This window comes from Schistocerca gregaria, chromosome 3 (assembly GCF_023897955.1).
Source record: "Schistocerca gregaria isolate iqSchGreg1 chromosome 3, iqSchGreg1.2, whole genome shotgun sequence".
Classification (NCBI taxonomy): Eukaryota; Metazoa; Arthropoda; class Insecta; order Orthoptera; family Acrididae; genus Schistocerca; species Schistocerca gregaria.
Window position 1 is genome coordinate 285,023,823 of NC_064922.1, and position 27,529 is coordinate 285,051,351.

General features: G+C 43.1%; 1 protein-coding gene and 1 pseudogene across 2 annotated transcripts in view; both read left to right on the forward strand.

The window, feature by feature from the left end:
• The window catches only part of LOC126353759 (transmembrane ascorbate-dependent reductase CYB561), an 898,705-nt gene that overhangs the window by 422,098 nt on the left and 449,078 nt on the right, over nucleotides 1–27,529 (forward strand). The gene's annotated exons all lie outside the window — the stretch shown is intronic.
• Nucleotides 10,461–10,578, forward strand: LOC126357323 (5S ribosomal RNA; annotated as a pseudogene).

Consider the following 27,529-nt stretch of genomic DNA (forward strand, 5'->3'; position numbering starts at 1 on the left):
ACAAGATGAACAGTCGCCGCAGTTGTTGCCCACAGCTGTCAATGAGTGATCGTTGAACAGTCAACGCCGAGTGTCAAGGTATCATTATTTGAGCCTAAACTATGAACTGTTTGTAGGAGTCCGACTGAACTATTACACAGTTAGTCATCACTGAGACCAGGTTACCACAGTTCATTACTAGAGTTGCGCTGTCCCAAAACTATGGCTCGGTAGTTTTGATGCACTACGTAAATGATGTATATTACCGAGAGTATTGGTGGAATTGAAAGGAAAAGAAACGTAAATGAATGTGTAAGAGACAAATTAGGAGCGAACGACTTCTCTTCTTTTTTTTTGTTTGGTTTTTGTTTCGCATATAATTAGAACTGCATATCATTTGATGTTAGACCATTGTGTATTTTACATTCTCACAAAATATAAATTACATTTTATAAGTAACAAAAATTAGTTGCTGTTGTAACTTCTGCACTTCTACATAACAAAACCAATTACTTTTAATGCAAGTGCAGTTTACATCCACAAACTTACAAAAATTCAAACAATTTTTGTTGTAATTTCCTCTCAATAGAACATTCGCCATCATGATCAAAGGAAGAGTTACCTGTTATTATTTATAAATGCGAAAGTTGTTTATGAATAACAGAAAACATCTTCTATATAAGCTCAATGAAGTATTGAAGCGATATTCGGTATGTTTCTGTATGGCACATTATTATTTTACGATTTTGTTCATGAAATTTCGTTTTCTAGCGCTGTATAATAAATATATATTATTTTTACTACAACATCCCTTTGTTTCACATTTCAAATCAACAATTTTCGAATAAAACCTGAATTAAACATTGACAGTTTCAGCTTACTACAAATACTGTTTATTATTAAGTAACAGACAGGAGGATAAGTATATAGGACTGTTATGTAAGTTACCCAGCTGTTGATATATCCTAACTCAGTTTCCAGACAGTTCATTGCTTCTGGTTTTTAGGGAGATCTAGTATGGCAATGATAGCATATGTATAGAAAGCGACTGTTATGAGGCAACGCCTGATAGGTATGCAACACACCCAACATTTAGGTACTGCAGGTATGACCTTAGCTGACCTAAGCTCTCTGACGTATAGGGTTGGTTGGGTTGTTTGGGGAAGGAGACCAGACAGCGAGGTCATCGGTCTCATCGGATTAGGGAAGGACGGGAAAGGAAGTCGGCCGTGCCCTTTGAAAGGAACCATTCCGGCATTTGCCTGGACCGATTTAGGGAAATCACGGAAAACCTAAATCAGGATGGCCGGACTCGGGATTGAGCCGTCGTCCTCCCGAATGCGAGTCCAGTGTCTAACCACTGCGCCAACTCGCTCGGTTTTGTGACGTATATATATATATATATATATATATATATATATATATATATATATATATATATATATATATATATATATATATATTCGGTGCATACAGTGTCACATAAATTTTTATTTTTAAAGGGGACCACTTAAGACTATTTCCATGGGTTCGCCCCTCAAATTTTACCTCATATCACAATATTGTCGTCTGATGTAGTAAAAACTGAAAAAATAAATTCCTTTTAAAGCACAGTTTCGTATATAATTTATATTCAAAACCCCACACCTGCCACAGAACAAATGCTACATCGAGAATACCTTACACAAGTTTAAGGGAAGAAATGCTTCCGATAATTATTACAGTATTTAAAGAACATCAAAATATGAACAGGCTGAAATGAACGAACAGTTTATGAGACTATGTCAATCAATTCAACTATAAAAATCTAAGGAGCATATTACTTGCAAAATGAGAAATATGCAAAAGTGAAACGCCAAAATGAGCACTTCTCAATTGCGAGTAAATCAAAACAATCAGAATGGCTGAAAGAGAGCATAAACGAGTAAGAGCTAAGCAACTAAACAAATAAGAGAATAGGCAGAAATGAGATGCCAACAAAACGAGAGCTGGCCGAACTCCGTGGGCACTTATGAACGGTTGCGGTCGTGGCGGCACCTCGCGGCCCGTATGCAACACGCTCGCTTACGACCGCAGTGCACTCTTAGCGCTCGCGGCGGCGTCTAGCGACTAGTACGCAAGTTATGCGATTGCTGTCTCAGGTCGGCCCTTAATCTATGATGTTACAGCTTCTAGGAAAACTACCGTAGTCTCCACTTACTTATAGTAGTCTACAGTAGCTTTACAACTCTATTCATTGCTCTACATTGAGTGTTTAACGTGCACTTTATTTTAATAAATTATTGCTGTCCAATTTGGTAAAGTAGTATTCGCCCCGTGACGAGATTAGTTGCAAGCATGCAAGCACACCGCCTAAATACAAAACTACTTCTCTTTAGTAGGGTTCTCTTCCTACTTTCCTACTACCTTTCATATTGGGTGGCAGATTTATTTCGTGAAGGTAATAAATGTCGCGTGTGATCTAGTGCCGCTTCGTTCCACCAGACGGACTGATGTACATACAATGTAGTGTCATGTGACGCAGTTCCACTTCCTTCCACCAGAGGCTCTGTTATCCGTGGTGCGACTTCCAGATAGTGTCGAGATGTCCCAACTGTCGAGCCCCCTCTGAACGACCATCTGCCGTGGTGCAAGTGAGATTTCCTCTCAGGAATGACCTCAGTGTGAGCGTGGTAGCCGAGAAGCGGCAGAGCGGTGGCAGGAAGCGCCGCGAAGTGCACCAAATCTGTGCGGCGCGTCCGCAAAAACTTGGCGAGCCAGCTGCTCGGGGCAGCACGCCGCCCTGCCAACCGTTTGTTTTGAAGGCGGAGAGGCGCGCAAAAAGCTGACGCCGCGTCGCCTTCTAGCAGACTCCCAGGCAGCACGGGACGAACGTCACCGCTGCGTACATCACTCTTTCCGTCCCTCTTCACCCTACGCGTACCTAATGCTCACAGCCACATCAGTAATCTGTAATACCCCATTTATCTTCCACTGCAGACTTCCCCACAATAACATTTACATAACAATCTGCGATCGACGCCTTTAAAAACACCGTTTTCTACATCATACATAACTGTGTGAAGTCGGGGCCTGTATCCACTGACTTGGTTCAAGTAGAGCACCCTACGACCCCAGCGCACTATCCTGCCTAAACCATCCAATTCCTAATCTACTGCAGGTTAAACTTTCTTTAGCCTCACAGTAGTGGGGCCCAAGACAGAAGGGAAAAGCACAACGGAGGTCAAGTAAGAGAAGAGTATAGACTCAATTACACAGATGTATCTGTATCGTTCTCGGGTGTCCAGCCTGGTGCAAGCATTTACAAAACACGATATTTCGACACCGTAGCTTGCCTTCATCGTGAGGTTTAATATGTAGAATTGGTATCATTATTTACTACACACGGACACTTTCACAAACTTCTCGCTCTGCACGCCTTCCCCTACTATTCGGCAGCACGTTATGCCAGCGATATAACTTCCAGTAGCCTGAGCTCTGGGAGCCACGCTTTACTGAGAGTGAAGCCACCATCTCTGTTGGCCATCCCATCAGTAGCTCGTATCTCAACAGCCTCCAATACAACACAGTCGCAATACTACAAGGTCTGTGTCAAGCGCTTTTATTCGTTCATATTTCACGGAGTCCCCTGTAACTATGCAGTGTTCCACAACCGCATATTATTGTTTGGCCGAGTTCGGCGTTTTTCCTCTGTTTCTGGCTCCTTTTCTCGGCTGTTCTCACAGTATGGCCGATGTATACCTCACCGCATTGGCATGGAGTACGATAGACACCCGATTTATGGACCTGCTAGTCACCTTTCACCATAGCTAAAAAGGACGGACAAAAATATGCAAAAAACAACACTTTACCATGACTAATACGGTACAGGAAAAGCGCTGAGCCGGCCGGAGTGGAAATGCGGTTCTAGGCGCTACAGTCTGGAACCGCGAGACCGCTACGGTCGTAGGTTCGAATGCTGCCTCGGGCATAGATGTGTGTGATGTCCTTAGGTTAATTAGGGTTAAGTAGTTCTACGTTCTAGGGGACTGGTGACCTCAGAAGTTGAGTCCCAAAGTGCTCAGAGCCATTTGAACCATTTTGAAAAGCGCTGGCATACAAAACACCTTGCAGACTTCTCCTAACACTTAAATATAGGTCCTGTACGGTTTGAAGTGGAATCTTATACCATTCTACCTGCAAAATAGGGGCATTTTCAGGTAACAATGATGGAGGTGGCTAGCGATCACGCACCCTTCTCTCCGAAATGTACCACAAATCCTCGATAATATTGACATCTGGTGACTATGGTGCCCAGGGGAGATGCGGAACTTGTTCCCCAAACTAAAAGAAAAAAAAAAGGAAAAAAAAAACAATCCTCGACGATGCGGTCTGTGTGAACAGAACAGTCTCGTCTTCGAACACGATTTCACCATTGGGAAACGAACAAAAATTGTCCCGTGGGATGGTCTTGGTCATTCAAAGTAACCATACAGCACACAAAATATGGTTTCTCGAATAATCATTGAACCCCCAACATGTTTGCCTCTTGGGACGTAAAGTAGCCCTGAAGATGGAAATAGTGTGAAAGAAGACACATTCCACCAAATTAGTTTCTTTCTTCACTCCATAGTCCGCATTTTATGGGTTCGGCTCCATGTTTTCTTGTTCGCGTATTTGCACCATTAATGAGCGATTTTGGAATTCCAGCTCGCCCTGCATTTTTCCAGCTTATGAAGCTACCTTCATGTTCTTTTCCTGCCGACAGGTTTCACGAGTGCGACAGTCAGTTCTACAGTGACTTTTGCAGCTGTCGTCCTGTTATGTTTCGCCGCAATCCTGTTGCGGATTTAGACAGGTAACGTTCATGTTCAATTACAACAACGCAACCTGCAGGCTTGGGTAGAATCTGCATTAATGCTCAAGCATTATTTTCTCATGGTGTTTCCACATTTTTGTCCACTCCCTGAAAGAGTGCGCACGTCCTCGTAAGTGCACAGAAACACATTTAATGACACGGCAAGCCAGGGTTCTACCGATTTTGTTCGGTACTTTGCCGTCGTACAAATACACCGTTGTTTTATCCTTTTCGTCGTCTTCTGTTTGCTGGGTTTGTACTGTCCACCAGAGAGCACGCTGGATTTATGCCTCGCTGTATCTGTTCCCTTTGAGTTCTTCCTTATGGTAGCTGAGCTCCCTTATCAGCTTTCTTCGATCGATGTTCCACCTGGCCTGTAGACCAGCGTACGTACCGGTACCGTACTCTCACACTGTGAGTCATGATAGCAGTTGAAGGCGTGCTGGCATTGCAAACAGTTGATTCGTCGGGAAATCTGAAGATGACACAGATATATTGTTTCGGAGACAAATGTAATACTAACTTACAAAAAGGATCACACAGTGCGTAAATTAGAAAGTACTGAAATCAGAGGCGAAAGTGCTGTTCCAACATAGAATTACGAGGGGCGTTAGAAAAGTCCCTGCAAAGTCCGAGAGATGGCTTCACCGGCGCGTATCGAGGTCATGTTTAGTTCGTAGCATCTTTGAAACAACGCACACCAAGTTTCGGCCATATTGGTCTTTTTCTTTGTGTCTGGCACACGTGTGAATCAAGGAAGTCGAGTGATTGTCAAAAAAAATGGACGAAAAAGAATTTCGTGTGGTGATTAAACATTACTTTATGAAAGTCAAAACGCCTCATGAGACTAAAGAGAAGCTTGAACAACATGACAGTGACTCTGCACCTTCGATTAGTACACTTTATAAGTGTCCTCAAAATTTTCGGCGTGGCCGTATGGGGACAAGTCATGCTGAACGTTCTGCACGCCCTGTGGAGGTTACGACTCCATAAATCATTGATAAAATCCATGATATGGTCATCGACGACAGAAGAGTTAAGGTGCGTGAGATTGCTAGTGCTGTGGGCATTTCGAATGAACGGGTATATAATATTTTGCAAAAATATTTGGACATGAGTATACTATCCGCAAGATGGGTTTCGCGATTGATCACGCTTGACCAAAAACGTAATCGTGTGAAGTGTTGCAAGGATGGTTTGCAGCTGTTCAGGAAGAATCCTCAGGACTTGGAGTGTCATTTCGTCACAGTGGATGAAACATGGATGCATCACTATTCTCCTGAGACCAAAGAACAACCTAAACAATGGGTTACCAAGGCAGACTCTGCACTAAAAAGGCGAAGAGCATTCCCTCAGCCGGAAAGGCTATGGCGACTGTCTTTTGGGATTCGCAAGGGATAATCCTCATCGACTATCTGCAAAAGGGTGAAACTATTACAGGTGCATATTATTCATCGTTATTGGACCGTTTGAAAACCGATCTACAAGAAAAACGCCGGCGATTGGAACGCAAAGAAGTCCTTTTCCATCACGACAATGCACCAGCACACACCTCAGCAGTTGTGGTCGCAAAATTAATGGAAATAGGATTGCACCTCGTTTCACGTCCCCTCTATTCTCCAGACTTGGCTCCCTCGGACTACTATTTCTCCCCAATTTGAAAAAGTGGCTGTCGGGACACAGATTTTATTCAAACGAGGAGGTGATTGCAGCAACTAATAGCTATTTTGCAGACTTGGACAACTATTTTCGGAAGGGATCAACAAATTAGAAAAGCGTTGGATGAAGTGTATAAGTCTAAAAAGAGACTATATCGAAAAATAAAAAAAGGTTTGCCCCAAAAACGTAAGTAGTTTTTATTTTTGCACGGACTTTTTCAAACGCCCCTCGTAATGGTTAAGGGGCCGACAAACAGTGTTCGGTCCACAAGGACAAACTACGCACAAGAAATCATGGAAAACAGATGAATGTAGACATCAGACATGAAAGTGGGGGCGAGCGGGATAGATTCTGTCTATTGATGGTTCACGGCAATACAGCGCCAATTAGCTTAGCGGCTTCTTATTAGCATCTGAGGTCCTGATGCAGTGGTAAATGCGATATACCATTGTATTTTCCAGGCATCTAATTGTTGCGTCTAGCAAGAAACAATATTGTAAACCCGTTAGCTAAATAAAACCGGCAGCCTTTCCTGAACATCTGAGGCTTTAGGCATTTGGATAAACTACTGCAACATGGCGCCTAAGCTGTATGTCCATGTGACGTGGGAGCTGACTTTACTAAGTGCAGAATATGCGTGTTGTCTACAGAAGATCATTTACCAAACTGAGAAGAAGCGTTAGTATTTAGTGCTATTTGAATGCCCGGCCCTCAAAGAAAACAGTCGACTGTGCAGAGATGTGCTACTTTTTAAAGGCAACCTGAGTTCATTTTTACAGCTTTGTAGAGATTGCTGCGACGCGTTAGAATGCCTCTTAACGACTGAAACTGCATCTCCACCAAGATACAACAAGGACTTACTCTTAATGGATCTGTATAACGAAATGGAATAACGATGCGCAAAAGTTATAGAAAAATACTACCATACCTATGTATCGTCAATACATATGTTTTATTTCTCGTCCTGGCGGACATAAAATGATGAAAATTAAGCACTCAGGAATAAATACGTGATGTGTTATTTCGGGCCTCAAAGGCTTGTTCTGCTTTAATTTCCCTAATTACTCTCTATTTATTAAATTCTGGCTCACATTCTCCTCTCACATTCTGGCGTCACAACAGGCGTACAATGAAAGTACTTTCTGTAATGAAAGGCGGTTATCCTTCTGGTTTTTGGAAAGTTGAATTCTAAACATTTCAAAAAATCGTACAACCCAAAAGTTTCTTATAATTAACGTTGAATATTCAAAAATGCCTTTTTAGCAAATTAAAAATGTCGTATTTCAAACCGCTAAGAGCTACTAATGAGATAATTATTTACTTAATACCGGTTTCATCTGATCATCATTAGATATCGTAAACTTATTTGCAGTACCTCACTGTCCATTCAGATAAAATAAAATACACACTGCATCTCTGCCGTCATTAGTAATTTGCAACGTACAGTTAACGCTAGAGTGCAATGCAACTGTTAATTAATCTTCGCACACTGTCGTTATCAGATTCTGCCCATGTATGTGGAGTACAGTCTGCATAATGCATATGACCCGTCTCGATTCCGCTTACAGGTCCACCGCTGTATGCTAACACAATATCCCACGACAATGAATTTGAATATTTCTTTACTGCTGATGGCTTCCTGGCTTACCTGAAAGCACACAATGCAACATTTTTGTGTGAGCAGATTTATAAGTAACATTTTGTTTGGAAGTTGAGCAATAAATCAGCATCTTATTACGAGTGCCCATGTCGACTATCATAGCCTCTGCCGTATCTTCTACTTCCCCTTAAACATCTTATCTTTCTAGAGACAGTCACTGCACCGTAGATACTTTTCTTTCAAGTTCTAGGTAGGCATTCTCGTTTCCTTTGTCCTTTAAAGTATATTTTCATATTCTCTGTAAACATCTGTTGTATTATATCCGGTTCAAGCAGTGACTTAGAAATAGAGACATCGACACGAAGTCCGCAGATAACATAATCCACAACTGGGTGATTTACATCATTATCGAAATGAATAAAAACTGGGAGTGGTTGAGGAAATTTGAACAGAAGGAAACTTCTAGTTTGCGCACGGCTGACACTAAGATACATACGTATGAAGATGTTATCTGTTCTTTCGGACATGTCGGGAAGAACAGATACCATCTTCATATATTTATATAATTAAGGCTCACGGGCCATTGGACCATCTTCTTCTGTGCGGATGCACAAAGAGTGCCCGAACTCTTAAGGGAATCGGCAATAAGCCGCGAGTAATGAGTACAATGGGCAGGGCCACCATGAATATAGTGCGGGACAATAAGTTGGGAACGTGGGTCTCACGGGAGGCGTGCCAGAGATAAGTCCCTGCAGTCGCACTATCCTCTGTGTCCTCGGTGGCTCAGATGGATCTTAAGGTCCCGAGTTCGAAACCCACTGATTCCAGTCTTTTGTGCCGGCACGGTAGCTCAGCGCGTTCGGTCAGAGAGCTGGCTGGCGTCTGTAATACGAAAAACTCAGTGAAAAGATCAACAACGAGCTTCGACGGATGTCATGTGACGTCCGCTACGACGAAATACAACGAACCATAACGAACAAAATGTAAAAAAAAAAGAAGATGGATAGAGCGTCTGCCATGTAAGCAGGAGATCCCGGGTTCGAGTCCCGGTCGGGGCACACATTTTCAACTGTCCCCGTTGACTTATATCAAGGCCTTTATGCAGCTAGTGGTATTCATTTCATTGTAATTTCAATAAGATACATGCCACACTGATTTCTGAGACCTACATTTCCCCCTCTTTTTCCCCCTTTCGGAACCCTTTTTGACATCGCCAGTTTAGCGGTCTCGCCATGAGCAGTTGTAACTGCGTCACGTTTCCGCTAGTGGACCGCCTGCGGAACACTGAACACGGCGATGCAAGTCGCCGCAGAGAATGCGGGAACCACTTCTCTTCCGGCATCCAGTGCAACCAGACTGTCGCCAGCTACGCTTGTCAACGTCACTGCCGTTGTCATAAGACGTCGCTCCGCTCCGCTGGAGTATGCAGAATTCGCCGCCGCACCATACTGTACTGCCCCGGGACTTTGATTCTGACAGCAGTGCTCGACTACTAGTTACAGACTGGCAAACGTTTCCTCTGTGTATCTGAGATACTGCTGCGGGCTATGTCTGTGGAACACTCAAGTTGTTCACGTTAAGAAGTGACGCTGACTGCATCGTGTTATAGACGCTGAACTTCTGGATCATCACGATTCCGTTCCCTCCAGTCCGTTTACTTTCTTGTAGAATTTACTTTATCCCGGATATAGAGATTTGGTGATGTAAGTGGTAATAGTGTTGAGTTTAAAAGTGCTTATTCATTGCTTAAAGTTACAGCAAGTGTAACAGTCCATTTATATCTGGCTCCTTTACACAAAAATGGTAGACCGATGCCGTAAATACATTTGCTGAATGATTGAAGAAAATCATTCCATGAATTGTTTTAAAAACTGATTCATGTTTTGTTACTAACTACCACCCAGTATTTCAACCCGCCAGGGAATGGAATAGCTGATCTGAGGAGGCGTGAGCGCTGGTGGCAACCAAACAATGACTCGGGCAGCTGAAAACCTGAAGGTGTCATCGAGAGTAACGTAGGTATCATTACACTGGTGTGCAAAACTTACGGACGAAAGTAGCTTCCGCATGATGTGCCACAAACAAACTTAGGCCACACGTAGAAAGAACTGATACAGTAAAGTATACAAGGTTCAAATGGTTCTGAGCACTATGGGACTTAACATCTGAGTCCATCAGTCCCCTAGAACTTAGAAATTCTTAAACCTAACTAACCTAAGTACATGCACGAGGTAGGATTCGAACCTGCCACCGGAGCGGTCGCGCGGTTCCAGACTGAAGCGCGTAGAACTGCTCAAATACAGCGACCGGCAATACACGAGGTAACTGGAAGAAATACGCAGTGACATGAACGGCAGTTCGACACTCAAGTCACTATGTTTTATGGCCACCGGCCTTGTCGCAATGGTAACACCGGTTCCCGTTAGATCACCGAAGTTAAGCGTTGTGGGGCTGGGCTAGCACTTGGCTGGGTAACCACCCGGTCTGCCGAGCGCTGTTGGCAAGCGGGGTGCATCCAGCCGCCGGCCGGAGTGGCTGAATCCCAGTCGCTTCAGTCTGGAACCGCGCGACCGCTACGGTCGCAGGTCCGAATCCTGCCTCGAGCATGGATGTGTGTGATGTCCTTAGGTTAGTTAGGTTTAAGTAGTTCTAAGTTCTAGGGGACTGATGACCTCAGATGTTAAGACCCATAGTGTTCAGAGCCATTTGAACCATTTTTGCCCTCAGCCCTTGTGAGACAAACTGAGGTGCTACTTGATTGAGAAGTAGCGGCTTCGGTCTCGGAAACTGACATACGGTCGGGAGAGCGGTGTGCTGATCACATGCCCCTCCATATCTGCATCCAGTGACGCCTGTGGGCTGAGGATGACACGGTGGCCGGTCGGTACCGTTAGGCCTTCATGGCCTGTTCGGGACAAGTATTTTTAGTTTATTCACTATGTTTTATGATGGTCTCTTGGACATCACAAACGGCTGGACATAGTTTTTATAGGATGTGTGACGGACGGCAGAGTATGCTGTGCGACTTGCTCCAAAGCTGGCCACACGGTTGGTAAGGAGTTCTTGCGGTAGAGCGTTTCATTCCTCCACCAGCGCGGTTAACGGTGGTTGGATGGTCACTGGTGCATGTGAACGTGCAGTAATTTGTCTCCCCAGCGCCTCCCACAAATACTCGACAGGATTTAAGTCGAGGAACTGACAAGACATTTCATTCGCTGAGTATCGTCTCGTTGCAAAACGTTCTGTACGTGCCGTCTTCGAAGTGATCGCCCATTGCCATCCGTAAAAATTAAGTCTGAGGCGAAGCCGGCCCTGAAAAAATGCTGACGTGGAAGGAGTACAGTGTCCCAATAACAATGACCGGTGAGTGTTGGTCAGTACGCCAAGCCGGCCGCAGTGGCCGAGCGGTTCTAGGCACTTCAGTCCGGAACCGCGCTGCTGGTACGGTCGCAGGTTCGAATCTTGCCTCGGGCGTGGATGTGTGTGATGTCCTTAGGTTAGTTATGTTTAAGTAGTTCTGAGTTCTAGGGGACTAATGACCTCAGAAGTTAAGTCCCATAGTGCTCAGAACCATTTGAACCAGTACGCCAATGCAACATTCTCTCCCCACTCAATAACACGTGGACCACCCAAACGATTACGTATGACAATATTCCTGGGTGTAATGTGTGTTCCCATTTCTCACCATATTATGGTACGTCCAGCGTTGTCGAACATAATAGTTTTGGTGGTTGAGGTGTTCTGATCCGGAGAGACAATGTTCCATGTGCGTACTGGCCTCCAAACCTTTGAATATGGTTCACTTAACGATTGGTATTGTTGTGGAACTGTTCACCTTCCTATGTGCGGTTTTTCAGAGGTGCATTCGCTCTAGATTTCATTTTCAAGGCTGAATATGGGCGGCGCATCGAACAGCAGAGACGGCAGAGCACTTAGAATGAAATTATGTTCTGTGAATGTACTGGCCCGCCCGTTCTCCAGATTTAAATTCCACCGAGCAAGCTTTTCATGAGTTGGGAAAGCCTATTACAGCTCGTACACATCCACACCAACGACCATCTAGTAATTCTTAACTACAATGGCGGAGGAATAGAACGCCCTACCGGATGAGCTCCGTATCAGCCATGCTGCCAGCATGGGAACACATTGCAGTTCATGCACTGCTCACACGTCCTGTTAAGAACCACGTCCAGCCCTTATTAATGTCCAGGAGGACCATCATACATGGCGGTGACTTCAGTGTAATTACTGTCTTTGAAAAAGAATAGCTTTTGTTCGTCTCATTGCGCACTGTATTTCTCTGATTTATCTTCTGTACTATACAGTAGCAGTTCTTTGTACGTATGGTTCAAGTTTTATCGTTACATCCCAGTCACTCATTACCCGCCAGGGTAGCGAGAGCGCTAACGCGCTGCTTCCTGGACTCGGGTAGGCCCGCAAGCCCCGGATCGAATCCGCCCGCCGGATTAACGAGTAGGGCCGGTGTGCCGGGCAACCTGGATGTGGTTTTTAGGCGGTTTTCCACATCCTGCTAGATGAATACCGGGCTGGTCCCCACGTTCCGCCTCAGTTACACGCGTCGCAAACATTTGAAACACGTCCGCACTATTTCACGATTTACACTCGACGCAGCAAGCTGGGGTACACTGATTCCGTCCTGGGGGGTACGGGGTGACGGCAGGAAGGGCATCCGGCCATCCCTAACACTGCCAAGTCCGTTGTAACCACGCCGACCCTGCGATCGCTACGGGACTATGGCGTAAGCGAAAGAAAGAAAGAAAGAAAGAATCCCAGTCACTCATTACACGATAGTTACTGTTGCCCTTCAGTTCTGCACAACAATGTATATTGTAATGCATCAATCGTACTGCATTTATGTTTGATTAGGTAATCCTTTTATATACACCCGGATAGTCGATTGAATTTCATGTTAACTGAATCTCGTTAAAGAATGGGTAGCTAGATATTACGAGGTGCATTGTGTGTAATTATGATTTCAGAATATGCTTGAAAGCTTAGTGTTCAGAAAATTACTGTTTTCTTTTGCGTGAGGCTTGTGTTTGACTGACTGGATAGTGATCATGTTTTGAGTTTATTACATTACTTGTCAACTTACTTTTCATTTAAGGCATTGGATGTGTCGTAGAGAGATAATCGATCTTTGATTGTGCTGTTCCTATCTTCCAATAGTGATTCGAAGGGGTAACACTCATTTCACAAAATTTCATGCAAATGTGACTTCATTTTGACACCACATACAAAATCGACAACCGCAGGAACTGCTATCGATTCTCGTTAGCGTTCGACGCGCGCCCCCCTCGCATGGATGACAGCTGACACACGGTCTTAGTAGGAGAAAGATACCAACCTGAAGTGCCATTGGTTTGCAGCCCGTCTTGTGAGTTGAGTGTTACCCGCCAAAAGTATTTGTGACAGGGGAGATGGTTGTGGTGGTTAGTGTTTAACGTCCCGTCGACAACGAGGTCATTAGAGACGGAGCATAAGCTGGGGTTAGGGAAGGATTGGGAAGGAAATCGGCCGTGCCCTTCTCAAAGGAACCATCCCGGCATTTGCCTGAAACGATTTAGGGAAATCACGACAGGGGAGAATATGAATATGATTACTCATCATTTCACTCACAGCAATTTAAGCTGTCCTCTTAAGTTCCTGACTTATGACACACTCGAAAGTCGCCTAATAGCCGGAAGTAAACAACTAAATATTTATCTCATCCTTCGTTCTGGAATCAGACTGAAATGTTAAATGGTTCAAATGGCTCTGAGCACTATGGGACTTAACATCTCAGGTCACCAGTCCCCCTAGAACTTAGAGCTACTTAAACCTAACTAACCTAAGGACATCACACACATCCATGCCCGAGACAGGATTCGAACCTGCGACGTAGCTGTTGCGCGGTTCCGGACTGAAGCGCCTAGAACCGCTACACCCATCGAATCAGCAAACCACGTCATTATCCAGTACACTAGCAGTTTTTCGTGTGGTTTTTGCCTCATGGCACGGTTATTATAGTATCTCTTGAAGGCTTAACTGACATTAAATGATATGGGTGACGTGCTCGTGATACATTTTCAGTGCACAGTTGCCTTGATACGGCGTACAGCAAGTTCTAATACAAATAACTAAATATGTCAAAACGAATATTACGCCTGCAGAATCGATTGTCGATATTGCGTGTAACGTCAAAATGACGTCAGGAAGTTTTGTGAGATGACCGTTACTCTGATTCGAATGGAGCGACGGAACTTTTTCTGTTGCAGAATTATGTGAACTTAGATAGATGCATACTTAGGGGCCAAAGAGGACTAAGTATTTATCCGCGAATTTTGTGTTAGGCCCCTTTTCGAGTGTCGATTCATCCCAGCCGTATTACTGGAACTGAAATTTAACGTGATGTGAGCGCTCGGGAGATGGAGAATGGACGTAAACGAATACAACACCATCTTACATGCCATTTAAATACAGCATCAGATTCCAGCAGCTTGCTTACTCTGGCGTTCTTTCCGCGGACGTGACTTACGTTCTCGGACGCGGCCTGATTAATGCGAACCGGAAACTATTCGACAGCGCAGAGAGGTGCAATACCGGCAGAGCAGAACGCGCAGAGAGTGGGACCGGGGTGGAATGCCGGCGACGCCATCGGCATTCCGTGGGGACCCAGCAGCAGCGCCAGATGAATGGGCGGGCCTGGGAACGGACGCGGGGGAGGCGCCAATCACAAAGTAATATCGGAATTTCGGAAGCCGCCGCCGTCCGGCGGAGGGCAGGTGAATACATAACAGCGGCACACCCCGGCCGAGGAACACGGAGGGAACCTCTATCACTCCATTCAGCAGGCCTGTACCTACGGTCGCAGGCGACTGTCAGTGAATGTCGCTCCAAGGTACCCGCTTTAGGGATGCGGTTATACCGATATTTTTCCTCTCCAATGCAACCTGATTTTGAAACCGCCCAAAACAACATGTTTTTGAAATAACCGATTCTCGATACTTTATTGCTGTTATGTCTAGCGATAAAGGTAAATATGGAACAAAGGCTGAAAAAATCTTAAGACTCCCGTACACTTTCGCATTATAATTGTCAAGACACTTAGAACCAAAATATCAAATAAAATAGGTAAATAAAAGAAAACTTTGTCCCTCCACGTTCGCCGCCTTTCTCTACGAATAATGAGGGGTTGAATACTACAAAAAATCAGCAGTATTTTTCTACTGATTCTAGTTTTTTGAAACTGCTCAGAAACCATGTTTAAATCGAGGACCATGCCACTTTCAGGGGATTACGCATAGTCAATGCTAGAGAGTGAGAACTAATTACAGTACTCTATTTTAGGTGTTAAGTTGTCCGTTTCCAAGGGCTACAAGCAGATATAGGCATACTATGTTGCTATAATTTCCTTCCTCTTTTATTACTTCAGGGGAATGGCAAACCAATTATAAGCTTTTGTGCAAATTTGTAGCTCTCATTTTCTTTGTTTTGAGTGGAAAACCTCTTTTGTAGTCAAATATACGTGTTTACTTCTAAATGAGAATGCGAATACAGCTGATTTTTTCTGACGAAAATAAAAATACCCTTTCCAAAAATTCGAATGAACAGTTTCGATTGTAGACAAAATTTAACATTTATCGGGAACAAGTACACAATAGTAGTTAAAATATTTTACTGTCCAGTCTGTTCATAAATACTCTTTCCATAATGTGTTGATTTGTAAATCGATTCCTTTCATCAGAAACAGTATCATTCAAAGACTCATCTTTCAGACGCCATAAAACTTACTGCAAAAGATAAATATTTTTGAGCTACAAATGAGATGCCTGCCATACAACTTTTACTCTGCTCGTAAAAAAAGAAACGATCACTACTGATATTGAGTAGTAAAGAATGCTGTAAGTAAAGCTGTACTTCGTTCGGAAATAAACTTTCGAGCTCCACTGGACCACTCTTGGCTAACCGCGATAGCTGAAAAGCTCGAAAATAACCGTTCATGTAGATGAAAGTTTACAGTTTGGGTCAAGTTTATAACGGCTTTGATGGTAACGAGGTTCATGAATTCTTTCTAACACTGGACTAGATATTGTAGAATTCCACAGCAGAGAGTTCTGCAGTACTTTCGTTCTTCTGCCTTCAAGGTTGCTTAGAAGCTTCTGATACAGAACATTGACTGCACCGTGTTTATCACTGAGATTTCTTAATTCACTCGAGAATGTCTATGGGTAAATCAGTACCCCTGAAAAATACTTACTTACGGAAAACTCATTTCTGGTCTCGTCGAATCGTCGAAAGACATCAAAATGTCGAACATTTCTGACAACAATTCAGTGCAATTCAATCCTTACAGATTATGGACGGAGCCATTCTGCAGTCCATCAGAGTATTTTTGCGGTGAAGTCCCGTATAGTATTGCACACTGCAAGGATGAGTATACCATGTAATAGACCACACCACACCCCGACACCTACGTGACTCTCAGAAAAACTTTATAGATTCTTGTGTGTTTGTTAGTTGCTGCGCGTTTCTAACTATCGGTTTTGTTATTAAAATAGCACTGATCGTTTTTCTCATTTTCTATAGTAACCCAATATTTCAAATTAACTGAGTTTCATGAATAAGTACAACTCTTTTTTTAATTATTTAAAAACCGAAAGTTTTAGGACCGCTGCTTTGGTAAATTGATATAATAGTTTTAGCTCCTCATCAGTAAAAAATCTAAAAAAATACTATTTTAATCGAAACTAGAAAAATTTGGAAAAAATTTGTTATTCGGTGCTAAACTACCGTTATTGATTTCAACCGATCTGTTTTTTTATTTTTTCATTCCTTATCTGTTTAGCTTCTTTCATCCAACCATCTTTCTTGTTTTTGTGTTGCACCCCACAGCATTGATAAAAGGTTTTTTTTATCTAAACCACCAAAATCTGCAATAAACTTTGCTATATTACAACCAGTTTCGACAACTTACATAATCATCAAGCTGATGTAAGCATAATACATAATAAAAATGAAGGAAGGAAGATTGGTATTAACGTCCGACCTACATCGAGGCCATTATAGTTGCAGCACAAGATCGGATTGTGTCAAGGATTGGGAAGGAAATCGGCTGTGCCCTTTCAGAGTAACCATCTCGGCATTTGCCTAGAGCGATTTAGAGAAATTACGGAAAACCTAAATTTGGCTGGCCGGACGCGGGTTTGAACAGTCGTCCTCCCGAACATGACTCCAGTGTGCTAACCACTGCGCCAACTTGCTGGGTTAATACATGACAAGAGAGCACACTTCTTCTGAAGCACAAGATTTATGTAACATTGTAATCGCATTATATCACAAAGTACCTAGTTTAAAAATGACAACGCTGTATGCCACACGTCCAGTTTTGCAAACACGTCGCACATTAACTAACGCAGTGGAAACAAGTGGGTCGATAAGCACAAACATCAGAAACATGATACTACAAATCAGTAAAAAATACTTTTATTGTTTAATCATAAACTATCTGGTGCATTACATATCTGCCAGCCGCCAAACAACCATATTCCATCTCTCTCGAATGAACAACAGCCCGCATTTGCACTAATGATGTTTATTCTAAACCTAGACCATGGTTTCAGCAATAACAATATAGGCTTTTTCAGAATTCGTAAAATGTGATCAAACTAATATACAGACCAGTAGCATAATGTAAACATAAACTTCTAAAATTACATATGTGAAAACACATTACTTATATAAGCTTTTAAAAATGAAAAATGTCTTAGTCCAGCTGCTGCTTCAAAATTAATAAAATAAAATAACAGACATAAGTCTGTTTCGATCATAAGTAAAACTACATATGTCACCGTTATGTCACCGTATGTCCCCCGCCACTACATAATAGATGCAGTTATGTCTGTTGAACTTACTTTATTGTATTGATCTTGACGCAGCCGCTGGGCTAAGATTTTTCATTTTTAAAAGCTTATGTAAGTAACGTATTACCACATACGTAATTTTAAAAGTTGATGTATAGATTGTATTACTGGTCTAGATGGTAGTTTGATCACTTTTCAGGACTTCTGAAGAAGGCTATGATGTTATAGCTGAAACAATGGTCTAGGTTAGGAATAAACATAATTAGTTCAACTGTGGGCTGTTTTTCATTCGAAACAATTTCGTAACGGTTGCTGGTGTTGCTGCCATGATGAAAATAGTGACATATTCCGTCTGTTTATATGCCAGACTGCAATGAAGTCCGTGTGATTACCACTGACCTATTTCATTAACAATATTGTAGGCAACGGTCTTACCTTGTTGAATACACCGGGTTCTCCACAGTTCAAAGAAGTTAGCAACTTCTGGCGTAGTCGGTACTTGAACGGATGGGTAGCCGCCTGGGTATGCCACGTGTTGTTGGCTGTTTTCCATTTGCCGTTACGGCAAAGAGGGAGAGAGATGGTGGCCTGTGTTTCCCGGTTACCAGTCTTTCATCCAATCTCCTCAATTACTTTCGAGTCCTCTCCGCAGTGTCTCCTGAAGTGTGGGCACGTGATGCTGTTGATCGGTCATATGTAGCATTAAACTGGGCCGCCTCCTTGGAGCTTTTCGAGAACAATCGGCTGGGTGCTGACATCGAGTTTCAACCTCTCCCTCCTCTCATCATCGTCATCCAATAGAAAAAAAGACACCACACTTCTCACACTCATTACAGTCACCTGCTCTTCTGAGACACATTTGAACACAGAACCCACACATTTCGCGAAGAAAAGCTGCCACTGAGCTTGAAGGACAGATAAATTTGTCCAGTTAGGTGGTTGAACGTGCCGTTAGCGGTCTCTCAGCCAACAACACAAAAAAGGCAAAGAAAAGTATTCAGATTATCAGAATTTTATCAGATACACCAAAAAAAATATCGAATAAGAAAAAGACACGAGCAAGACTCGAACACAGACAAGCGGATTGGCGGTCTAATCCCTTGACCGCTCAACCACTGAGCTTTCTCTGAAGACACAATAAATGGCTGCGTACCCAAGATGTTGTGTCGGCAACTGCTGGAGTGAGCACGGACACAAACAAGGAAGGAGAAAAGTTGCAATGTCCTGTGGAAGGAATCCAAAATGATCTGTACATAAAACATAGAAAATAAACATAGCTTAACTTGCTTACTGTGCCTCCTACAAGTAAATACTTTCCAGTGTTACTACTCGCAGAACGCAGGCTAAGTATCTGTTTCCCAATACTCAACACTAATGCTCTCGAAGTCTGCGACCAAACTGGGCTGATCAGCGATGGGCAGCTGGTTCAGTCAGTCTTCCTGGAGGTGTGGCACTGCCCGCTCTTTCTATTGGCGAGCGGATCGCCGCCTTCTTCTTGCTGTTTCGCGGCACCGAGCTGGTCGGTCTGCAGTCGATACTTTAGGATTGCACACAAGATACAGCACGAACACAAAAAAACAGTAATAACTCTAAATTTTTAACTATGGACTCCATATTACGAGGGTGAGTCAAATGAAAATCTTAAATTCGTAATAACAAATCTAAATTTCGCGCCGTTGTCCTGTAAGTTGGTAAGCGTGCTACAAACAGCGTGCAGAATGACCTGTAGGTGGCAGCATAGTGCAGACGCACACATACCGTCGCAGTATCAGTATAAAGATGGCCGCCACACTTGCGACTTGCACCAAGGAAGAACAGCGTTCTGTTATTCGGTTTTTGCTTAGTGAAGGTGTGAAACCTATTGCAATTCATCGACGAATGAAAGTTCAGTACGGTGATTCGTGTCCGTCACAGCAGCAAGTCTACGAATGGAGTAGGAAGTTCGCAAATGCTGTGACTTCAGTGGAAGATGCTCCTCGTCCAGGTGAGGCACAACGAGTTGTGGCTCCACAGAACATTGCAGCAGTTGAATCCACAGTGAACGAAAACCGCCGAGTAGCGCTGAATGACATTGCAGCATGTTTACAGATTAGTCATGGGTCAGCATACGACATTGTGCATGATGTGCTCCAGTTTCACAAAGTGTCTGTAAGATGGGTGGCACAGCAGTTGACTCCTGAAATGAGAGATCGACGTGTTGATGCTTGTGAAGAACTACTTCGGCGCTTTCAACGAGAAGGTGATGGCTTCCTTGCAAGAATCGTTACTGGGGACGAAACCTGGATTCACTTCCGCCAACCGGAAACGAAGAGAGGGAGCAAGGAATGGCGCCATTCCTCATCACCAAAACCAAAGAAGTTTCGAACAGAACCATCAGCAGGGAAGGTTATGCTGACTCTTTTGGGACGCAAAAGGCGTCATTTTGGAGCATTATATGCCTAGAGGGACCACTGTCACCAGTGCAACATACATAGATCTCCTAAAAAATCGTCTGCGGCCTGCAATCAAATCAAAGCGGCGAGGATTACTGTCAGCTGGTATCCTGCCCGTGCAGCAATTGCAACAATCACAGTCCTGCATTTTGAGTGTCTTCCTCATCCACCACACTCACCAGGCCTTGCGCCAAGTGACTTCGATATGTTTGGACCACTCAAAGACGCAACGGGAGGAAAGAAGTTCCGTTCTGATGAAAAGATACGGCACGCGATGCATCGTGGTTGCGTGGACTACCAAAAGATTTTTTTTTTTCTAAAGGAATTTATGCACTTTGTAAGCGCTGGAGGACTAACATTGAGCGTGGGGGGAGATTATGTTGAAAAGCGATACAGCGTTGTACCACTTCTGCACAATAAATAATATTTTAAAAAAATATTTAAGGTTTTCATTTGACTCACCCTCGTGTATAAACAAATATGTTTGTTTCTAGACGATCTTTCAGTTTATAGCATTGAAAATACAATTTTCTCATCACATTTGACGTCGACTTTAAAAACGTGTGTGTGTCTGGAAAGCCAAAACACATGACTGTTTATGTATCATACAGAACGTCCTTTCCAAACTTGATCAGACTCTCCACTTGTAAATAATACCGGAAACCAGCACGAATTTTTTTCTAGCCGGGGGCAGGAAACTACTTAACATCTCGTCTGTACGACTCCCAGGTATACTAAGACCACCGATCGTCAAGACAGCTTACGAATTTTGTCCGCGTTATTGTGCAACTATCTCCTAAGCTATTCAATCTGTCTGCGAGTTATGTTAGGCGTGTAATAGTGCAGCGTCGTGTAAACATGTTTGCACATCTATGTTAGCACCTGAAACGTCGGTGGGTTCGGGTATTGGTATCGGCTTTGAGTAATGGTTAATCTCATAATTCGCTTAAGGGTAGCTTAGGAAATCAGCGAGCAAGTTAAATTACAGACTGCTGACTATCAGTTACATACGCAGATAAAGTTCGGAGTAAAATATTCACGAACTGTTGCAGAGATACAGTGGGATGCGCTGACCCTACCGAAACCTAGTCTTTCATCACTAACGTAATGATACTGTTGCGTGTGACATCATGCGTACGCAAACCAAGATAAAACAGAAGAGCGACAACATTCATATTGCTTCAACATTACTTTTTTGGAATGAAGGATGTAGTGTCAGACTAATGTGTAGCGTAGTCCAATACCAAGTATGGCTTAAAGTGACAATTTGGTCGTGAGTTGCTGAAGTCAACGAATCCGAATGCGAAATCTTATATCTTGTGACATACTGAGTTTTACTGTAACAGAGGGGTAGGTTTCGTTGAAACGTAAATGGTTGATTGAGATTTGACGACAGCAACTAATGTGATCTCATGATAATAACTATAATTCTTGTTGTTGCACAAATTTTATGTACCCTGAATTTGGTTCGATATTTTCGTCTCCCGTTCAGATGACGTCAAGACTCAAAGATGACGGGTGGTATTGTTACGTCCGACACATCCTAGGAAAATACATTGTCATAGACTTGAAATATAGACACATCCTAGGAAAATACATTGTCATAGACTTGAAATATAATATAGTGAACTGAAGCTTGTCTTAAATGGTGATAATGCAAAACAATTAATTGAAAAGAGCATGAAAAAAGCTGTATCTTTTGATAGCAGCATTAGTGGTATTCCGCCATCCATAGCCACGTTGATTAAAATGGCGACTCTGCTTTCATGAGATGGCTCTGGGTTATTATGATTATGATTCATCTATCATGGAGATTTTGTAAGAGAGTTGTGAGATCTTGAATTAAATAGTGATTGTGTATTTGGGCCCGCCGCCGATTAGCGTCATAGCGGATCAATGAAATTCGAAAGCACGCTGCTACAGATGTCACTGGTTTAGTCAATAAGTAAGAAAATGGCTCTGAGCACTGTGGGACTTAACTTCTGAGGTCATCAGTCCCCTAGAACTTAGAACTAATTAAACCCAACCAACCGAAGGACATCACACACATCCATGCCCGAGGCAGGATTCGAACCTGCGACCACAGCGGTCGCGCGGTTCCAGAATTAGCGCCTAGAACCGCTCGGCCACCCCGGCCGGCAATAAGTAAGAGTTTATTAAAGAATTATAAGTTATTTTTGCGAAAAGTTTTTGAGCAAAAAAAGAGCGTATTGATTAAAGACAGAGTGTAAAGTGAAAATCAACCACTACCTGCATTGTACATCTCGTGCACGGACAACAGAACATATAGAGTTGTGCACTTGCGGTTGCGCCAAGAGAGCTTCCTCCTTGCTCCACTCGCGAACAGATCTCGAAGGAAAGTGGCTAGTGTTTAAACGAATTAGCCCCCGCCGTGAGCTACGCAAAGGTCTGGGGGTAAATATGTAGTTCAAAATATAAGTGTATACGTGAAAATAGAGCAAGTATTTATATGTAGGCACAGAAGAGGTACGAGCGCAATGATATATGTTACGATAAGTGATATCAGGTGTTCCCCAGGGAAGCGTCCTGGGACCTCTACTGTTCCTGATCTATATAAATGACCTGGGTGACAATCTGAGCAGTTCTCTTAGACTGTTCACAGATGATGCTGTAATTTACCGTCTAGTAAGGTCATCCGAAGACCAGTATCAGTTGCAAAGCGATTTAGAAAAGATTGCTGTATGGTGTGTCAGGTGGCAGTTGACGCTAAATAACGAAAAGTGTGAGATGATCCACATGAGTTCCAAAAGAAATCCGTTGGAATTCGATTACTCGATAAATAGTACAATTCTCAAGGCTGTCAATTCAACTAAGTACCTGGGTGTTAAAATTACGAACAACTTCAGTTGGAAGGACCACATAGATAATATTGTCGGGAAGGCGAGCCAAAGGTTGCGTTTCATTGGCAGGACACTTAGAAGATGCAACAAGTCCACTAAAGAGACAGCTTACACTACACTCGTTCGTTCTCTGTTAGAATATTGCTGCGCGGTGTGGGATCCTTACCAGGTGGGATTGACGGAGGACATCGAAAGGGTGCAAAAAAGGGCAGCTCGTTTTGTATTATCACGTTATAGGGGAGAGAGTGTGGCAGATATGATACACGAGTTGGGATGGAAGTCATTACAGCATAGACGTTTTTCGTCGCGGCGAGAGCTTTTTACGAAATTTCAGTCACCAACTTTCTCTTCCGAATGCGAAAATATTTTGTTGAGCCCAACCTACATAGGTAGGAATGATCATCAAAATAAAATAAGAGAAATCAGAGCTCGAACAGAAAGGTTTAGGTGTTCGTTTTTCCCGCTCGCTGTTCGGGAGTGGAATAGTAGAGAGATAGTATGATTGTGGTTCGATGAACCCTCTGCCAAGCACTTAAATGTGAATTGCAGAGTAGTCATGTAGATGTAGATGTAGAAAGAATACTTTGTTAACGAAACGAATCGCTTGCAAGACAAAGTTCAACCGTTTTGTCAGAATGAGATTATGTTATGAAATATCATTTTTAAAACTTCACTAAACTCTTGATAAAACTCAACGCACTAGATTGCAAAACAAGGTGAAGAGCAGACAAGGTTCGAATATGCAGGTTGCGCTAGTGACAGTGGATATCATTTACCAGGTAACTTCGCCGTTTTACACAAATATACAGGGTGACTCAGGAGGAAGGCTACAGGCTTTATGGGTGGTAGTACTCGTGATACCGAACAAAAACTTCCAATGAACGTATATCCTTTTCTTAACCGTAAACCGCCATACAGCTTTTTGAAAATCACTGGTGTCAGTCCCATGCTCTTCTCTAGCATTCATATGCGAAGACAAAATGACATAGGCTACGTAGTGTTGTCTTTACTGACTATTTCAATACATGTGGTGCGATATTATTAATGACCAACTTATCGGTCCAGTTGTTTTAGATAACGTCATTACAGGCTAATGTGTCTCGATTTTCTTCAAAATATCCTACCAGAATACTTGAACGATATTCCTTTGGAAACACGGCGTCGTATGCGCTTTCAGCACGACGGAGTTCCTACATATTTGGTACAGCCAGTGACTCAGTAGCTCACGGAGACGTACCCCTGACGTGGAATCGGTCACCGTGGAGTCATTGCTTGGATACCGAGGTCACCCGGTCTTACTCGATCAGACTGCTGTTTGTGAGGTTTGCTACAGAGCGAAGTCTAGATGCGCCGTGTGAACACGAAGGAGAAAATTCTAACTCTTGTATCACATTGTGTGCTCCAGTGAACGACCGTACGAATGAGCTCAGATCAGCAACACAGCAACTGTCTACAAGAGCTGCAAACTGCACTGCAGTTGACGTTGGATGTTTTGAACACCCTTCGTGAGGAAATGTACACAATTAAACAAAAAAAACATTACAGCATAATCTTTTATTTATTATAATCTGCATTTGTCCTGCTCCCCATGGTTTTCATTAGTTTCCTCAGAACACGTTAAGAACAGTACATACTTCCACCTGAAGTTTTTTGTTACTCTCACCTCCTCAAGGTAAGTACCTTTCCTCCTGACTTACACAGTATTTGCATTTCTGCCTGATATGAGCGATGCGCAAAAAAATAAAAATTGAAAACTGTAGAACTCTGAACGGAAACTATTTACACACTGCAAACCATAAAAATTTGGTAACGTGTAGAATAAATCTGATTAAAAAACAAGAAAGTGAAATGCTCAGAAAAATCTTAGTACCAAAATGCCAAAATAGAACTTGAGTAAAAAAGAGAATGATTCAAATGGCTCTGAGCACTATGGGACTTAACTTCTGAGGTCATCAGTCCCCTATAACTTAGAACTACTTAAAACTAAAACAACCTAAGGACAACACACACATCCATGCCCGAGGCAGGATTCGAACCTGTGACCGTAGCGGCAAAAAATAAATAAATAAATAAATAAATAAAACCTATCAAGTTACAAAAAGAAACGCAGATGTAACCAGAAAAAAGCTGTTACACTTATATGGTCACCTTTATGGAATGGATAACAGACTTACTAACAAAACTGAAAATTAAGCTTTATAGATGAAAAATCACAACAACCGGTAAACAGAAGTTAATGAAGACTTGCAAGGAATTGGCATTGTGAGTTGGCCTCCACCTCCAGTCGTTCAAATATTTCAAATAAAACAGTATGAAATTTGCAAGTGACACAGATTCGTCTTTGGAACGACGCAACAGAAGATGTGGAGCGATGGAATTGTATAACGTGTAAATCATACCGCCATTCGATAACCGCTCTATGCTGTATGATCGGTTTAAAAAATCTTTGGCTTCTTGTCTGAATACCGGCAGGCTCTGGTGGTCCGATAAGCAAAAATGAACATTGTAAAACAGTTATACAATCACACCAATCGCGGATCTATTACACTTCGAGGTGTCATGTCTTCCCCGCGAGGAAAGCTGGAAAATAAAACATGTAATAGTATAAATATTGAGATATACATGGGATCTGAAGTATTAATAAAGATACAACACCTTGGTTAGTGAAAAACAGTTCTATATATCAGAAACGACTTACAGGTACGGCCCACAATGCTTACTTTCGGACGGATGGAAGAAAAAAGGCAAATGCGAACAACAACGCTTCTGATAGCAGCTCTCTAAAAACTTGATGGCTGCGCCCTTTTTTTATTAGACAAACATGTACACATGAAATATCTGACTGCTAATCGATAAATTGGTTTTTTTCACACATACACACACAAATTTTATACAGGGTTATTACAGCATTCATAAATAAATCGAAGAAAGAACTCTGATTCGGAGACACAAATTTTCTGAGAAGTGTACCAGACGAAATTCAAGATGGACACCCAACAAGAACACAATGCACGAATGAAAAGATACTGGGAAGAAAGGATGAGAAAAAGTTCTAGACGACTTCAAACGCGTTCCTCAGTGGTGCGAAAAGAAAAAAAAATAAACAAAAACTAAGAGAATCCTGGACAGGAATTAAGTGATTGACAACACTGTTTCTCTCTACATATTACGGAGTACACAACTTTCATCCTCCAGTGCAACCTTCCGCGCCTCCACCTCCCTGCCACGCATCCCTCGTCCCCCCCCCTCCCTCCCCGTCTCTTTAAACCAACAACCCTTGCACCCTCCCGCCTCCCCGCCCCCAACACCCGACGACCTTCCCCCTGTCCTTTCCCAAGGCCACGTTTTCGCAGCCAAGACTGCAAGTCCCGGAGTGAGCGCCAGAGGCGGCTGCCCTCCCACCTCCCGCCGGTGACTAAGTAGTTGCGAGCCGCCGTGATGAGCCTTAACTTGTTGACGCTGCCTACGCGACTTACAGCCCTAGTCGCGTGTTCTCCACTCTGCTGGAGGCCAGCGTCCCACAGAACTCCGACCCACTGTCCGTGGGCGTCTTCTCGCATGCGACAGCGTGCTTACCAACATATTCCAAAACGGGATTTTCCGGTGCTCATACCTCGGGTTCTATTGGCGATAGAAAGAACGGGTCAAGTGTTTTGGGTAGCCCTTGGACTAGGGACCGTTTATATGCCCAACAGAAGGATCGTCACCATCCTACAATAAAGGGTCAAAGTTTGAATATTACACACTTCCATATGTTAAGGAGGGACGTTGATGAAAAAACCCACTATTTCACAAAATGCACCAAATCCACAGTTTTGGAGATATGGCAATGAAATTTTGTACCACGCTTTACGTGAAAGTAACACATTTACATATAAAATCAAATGGCTCTGAGCACCATGGGACTTAACTTCTAAGATCATCAGTCCCCTAGAACTTAGAACTACTTAAACATAACTAACCTAAGGACATCACACACATCCACACTTTTGGAACAGTGCGAGAATGGTGGAGATGAATTTCTTGGAAGAATTATGACAGTTGATGAAACATGGCTCCATCATTTTTCACGAGAGCCGAAGAGGCAATCAATGAAGTGGCATCATGCAAGTTCAAAACCATACCTTCTGCTGGGCCGGCCGCGGTGGTCTCGCGGTTCTAGGCGCGCAGTCCGCAACCGTGCGACTGCTACGGTCGCAGGTTCGAATCCTGCCTCGGGCATGGATGTGCGTGATGTTCTTAGGTTAGTTAGGTTTAAGTAGTTCTAAGTTGTAGGGGACTGATGACCACAGCAGTTG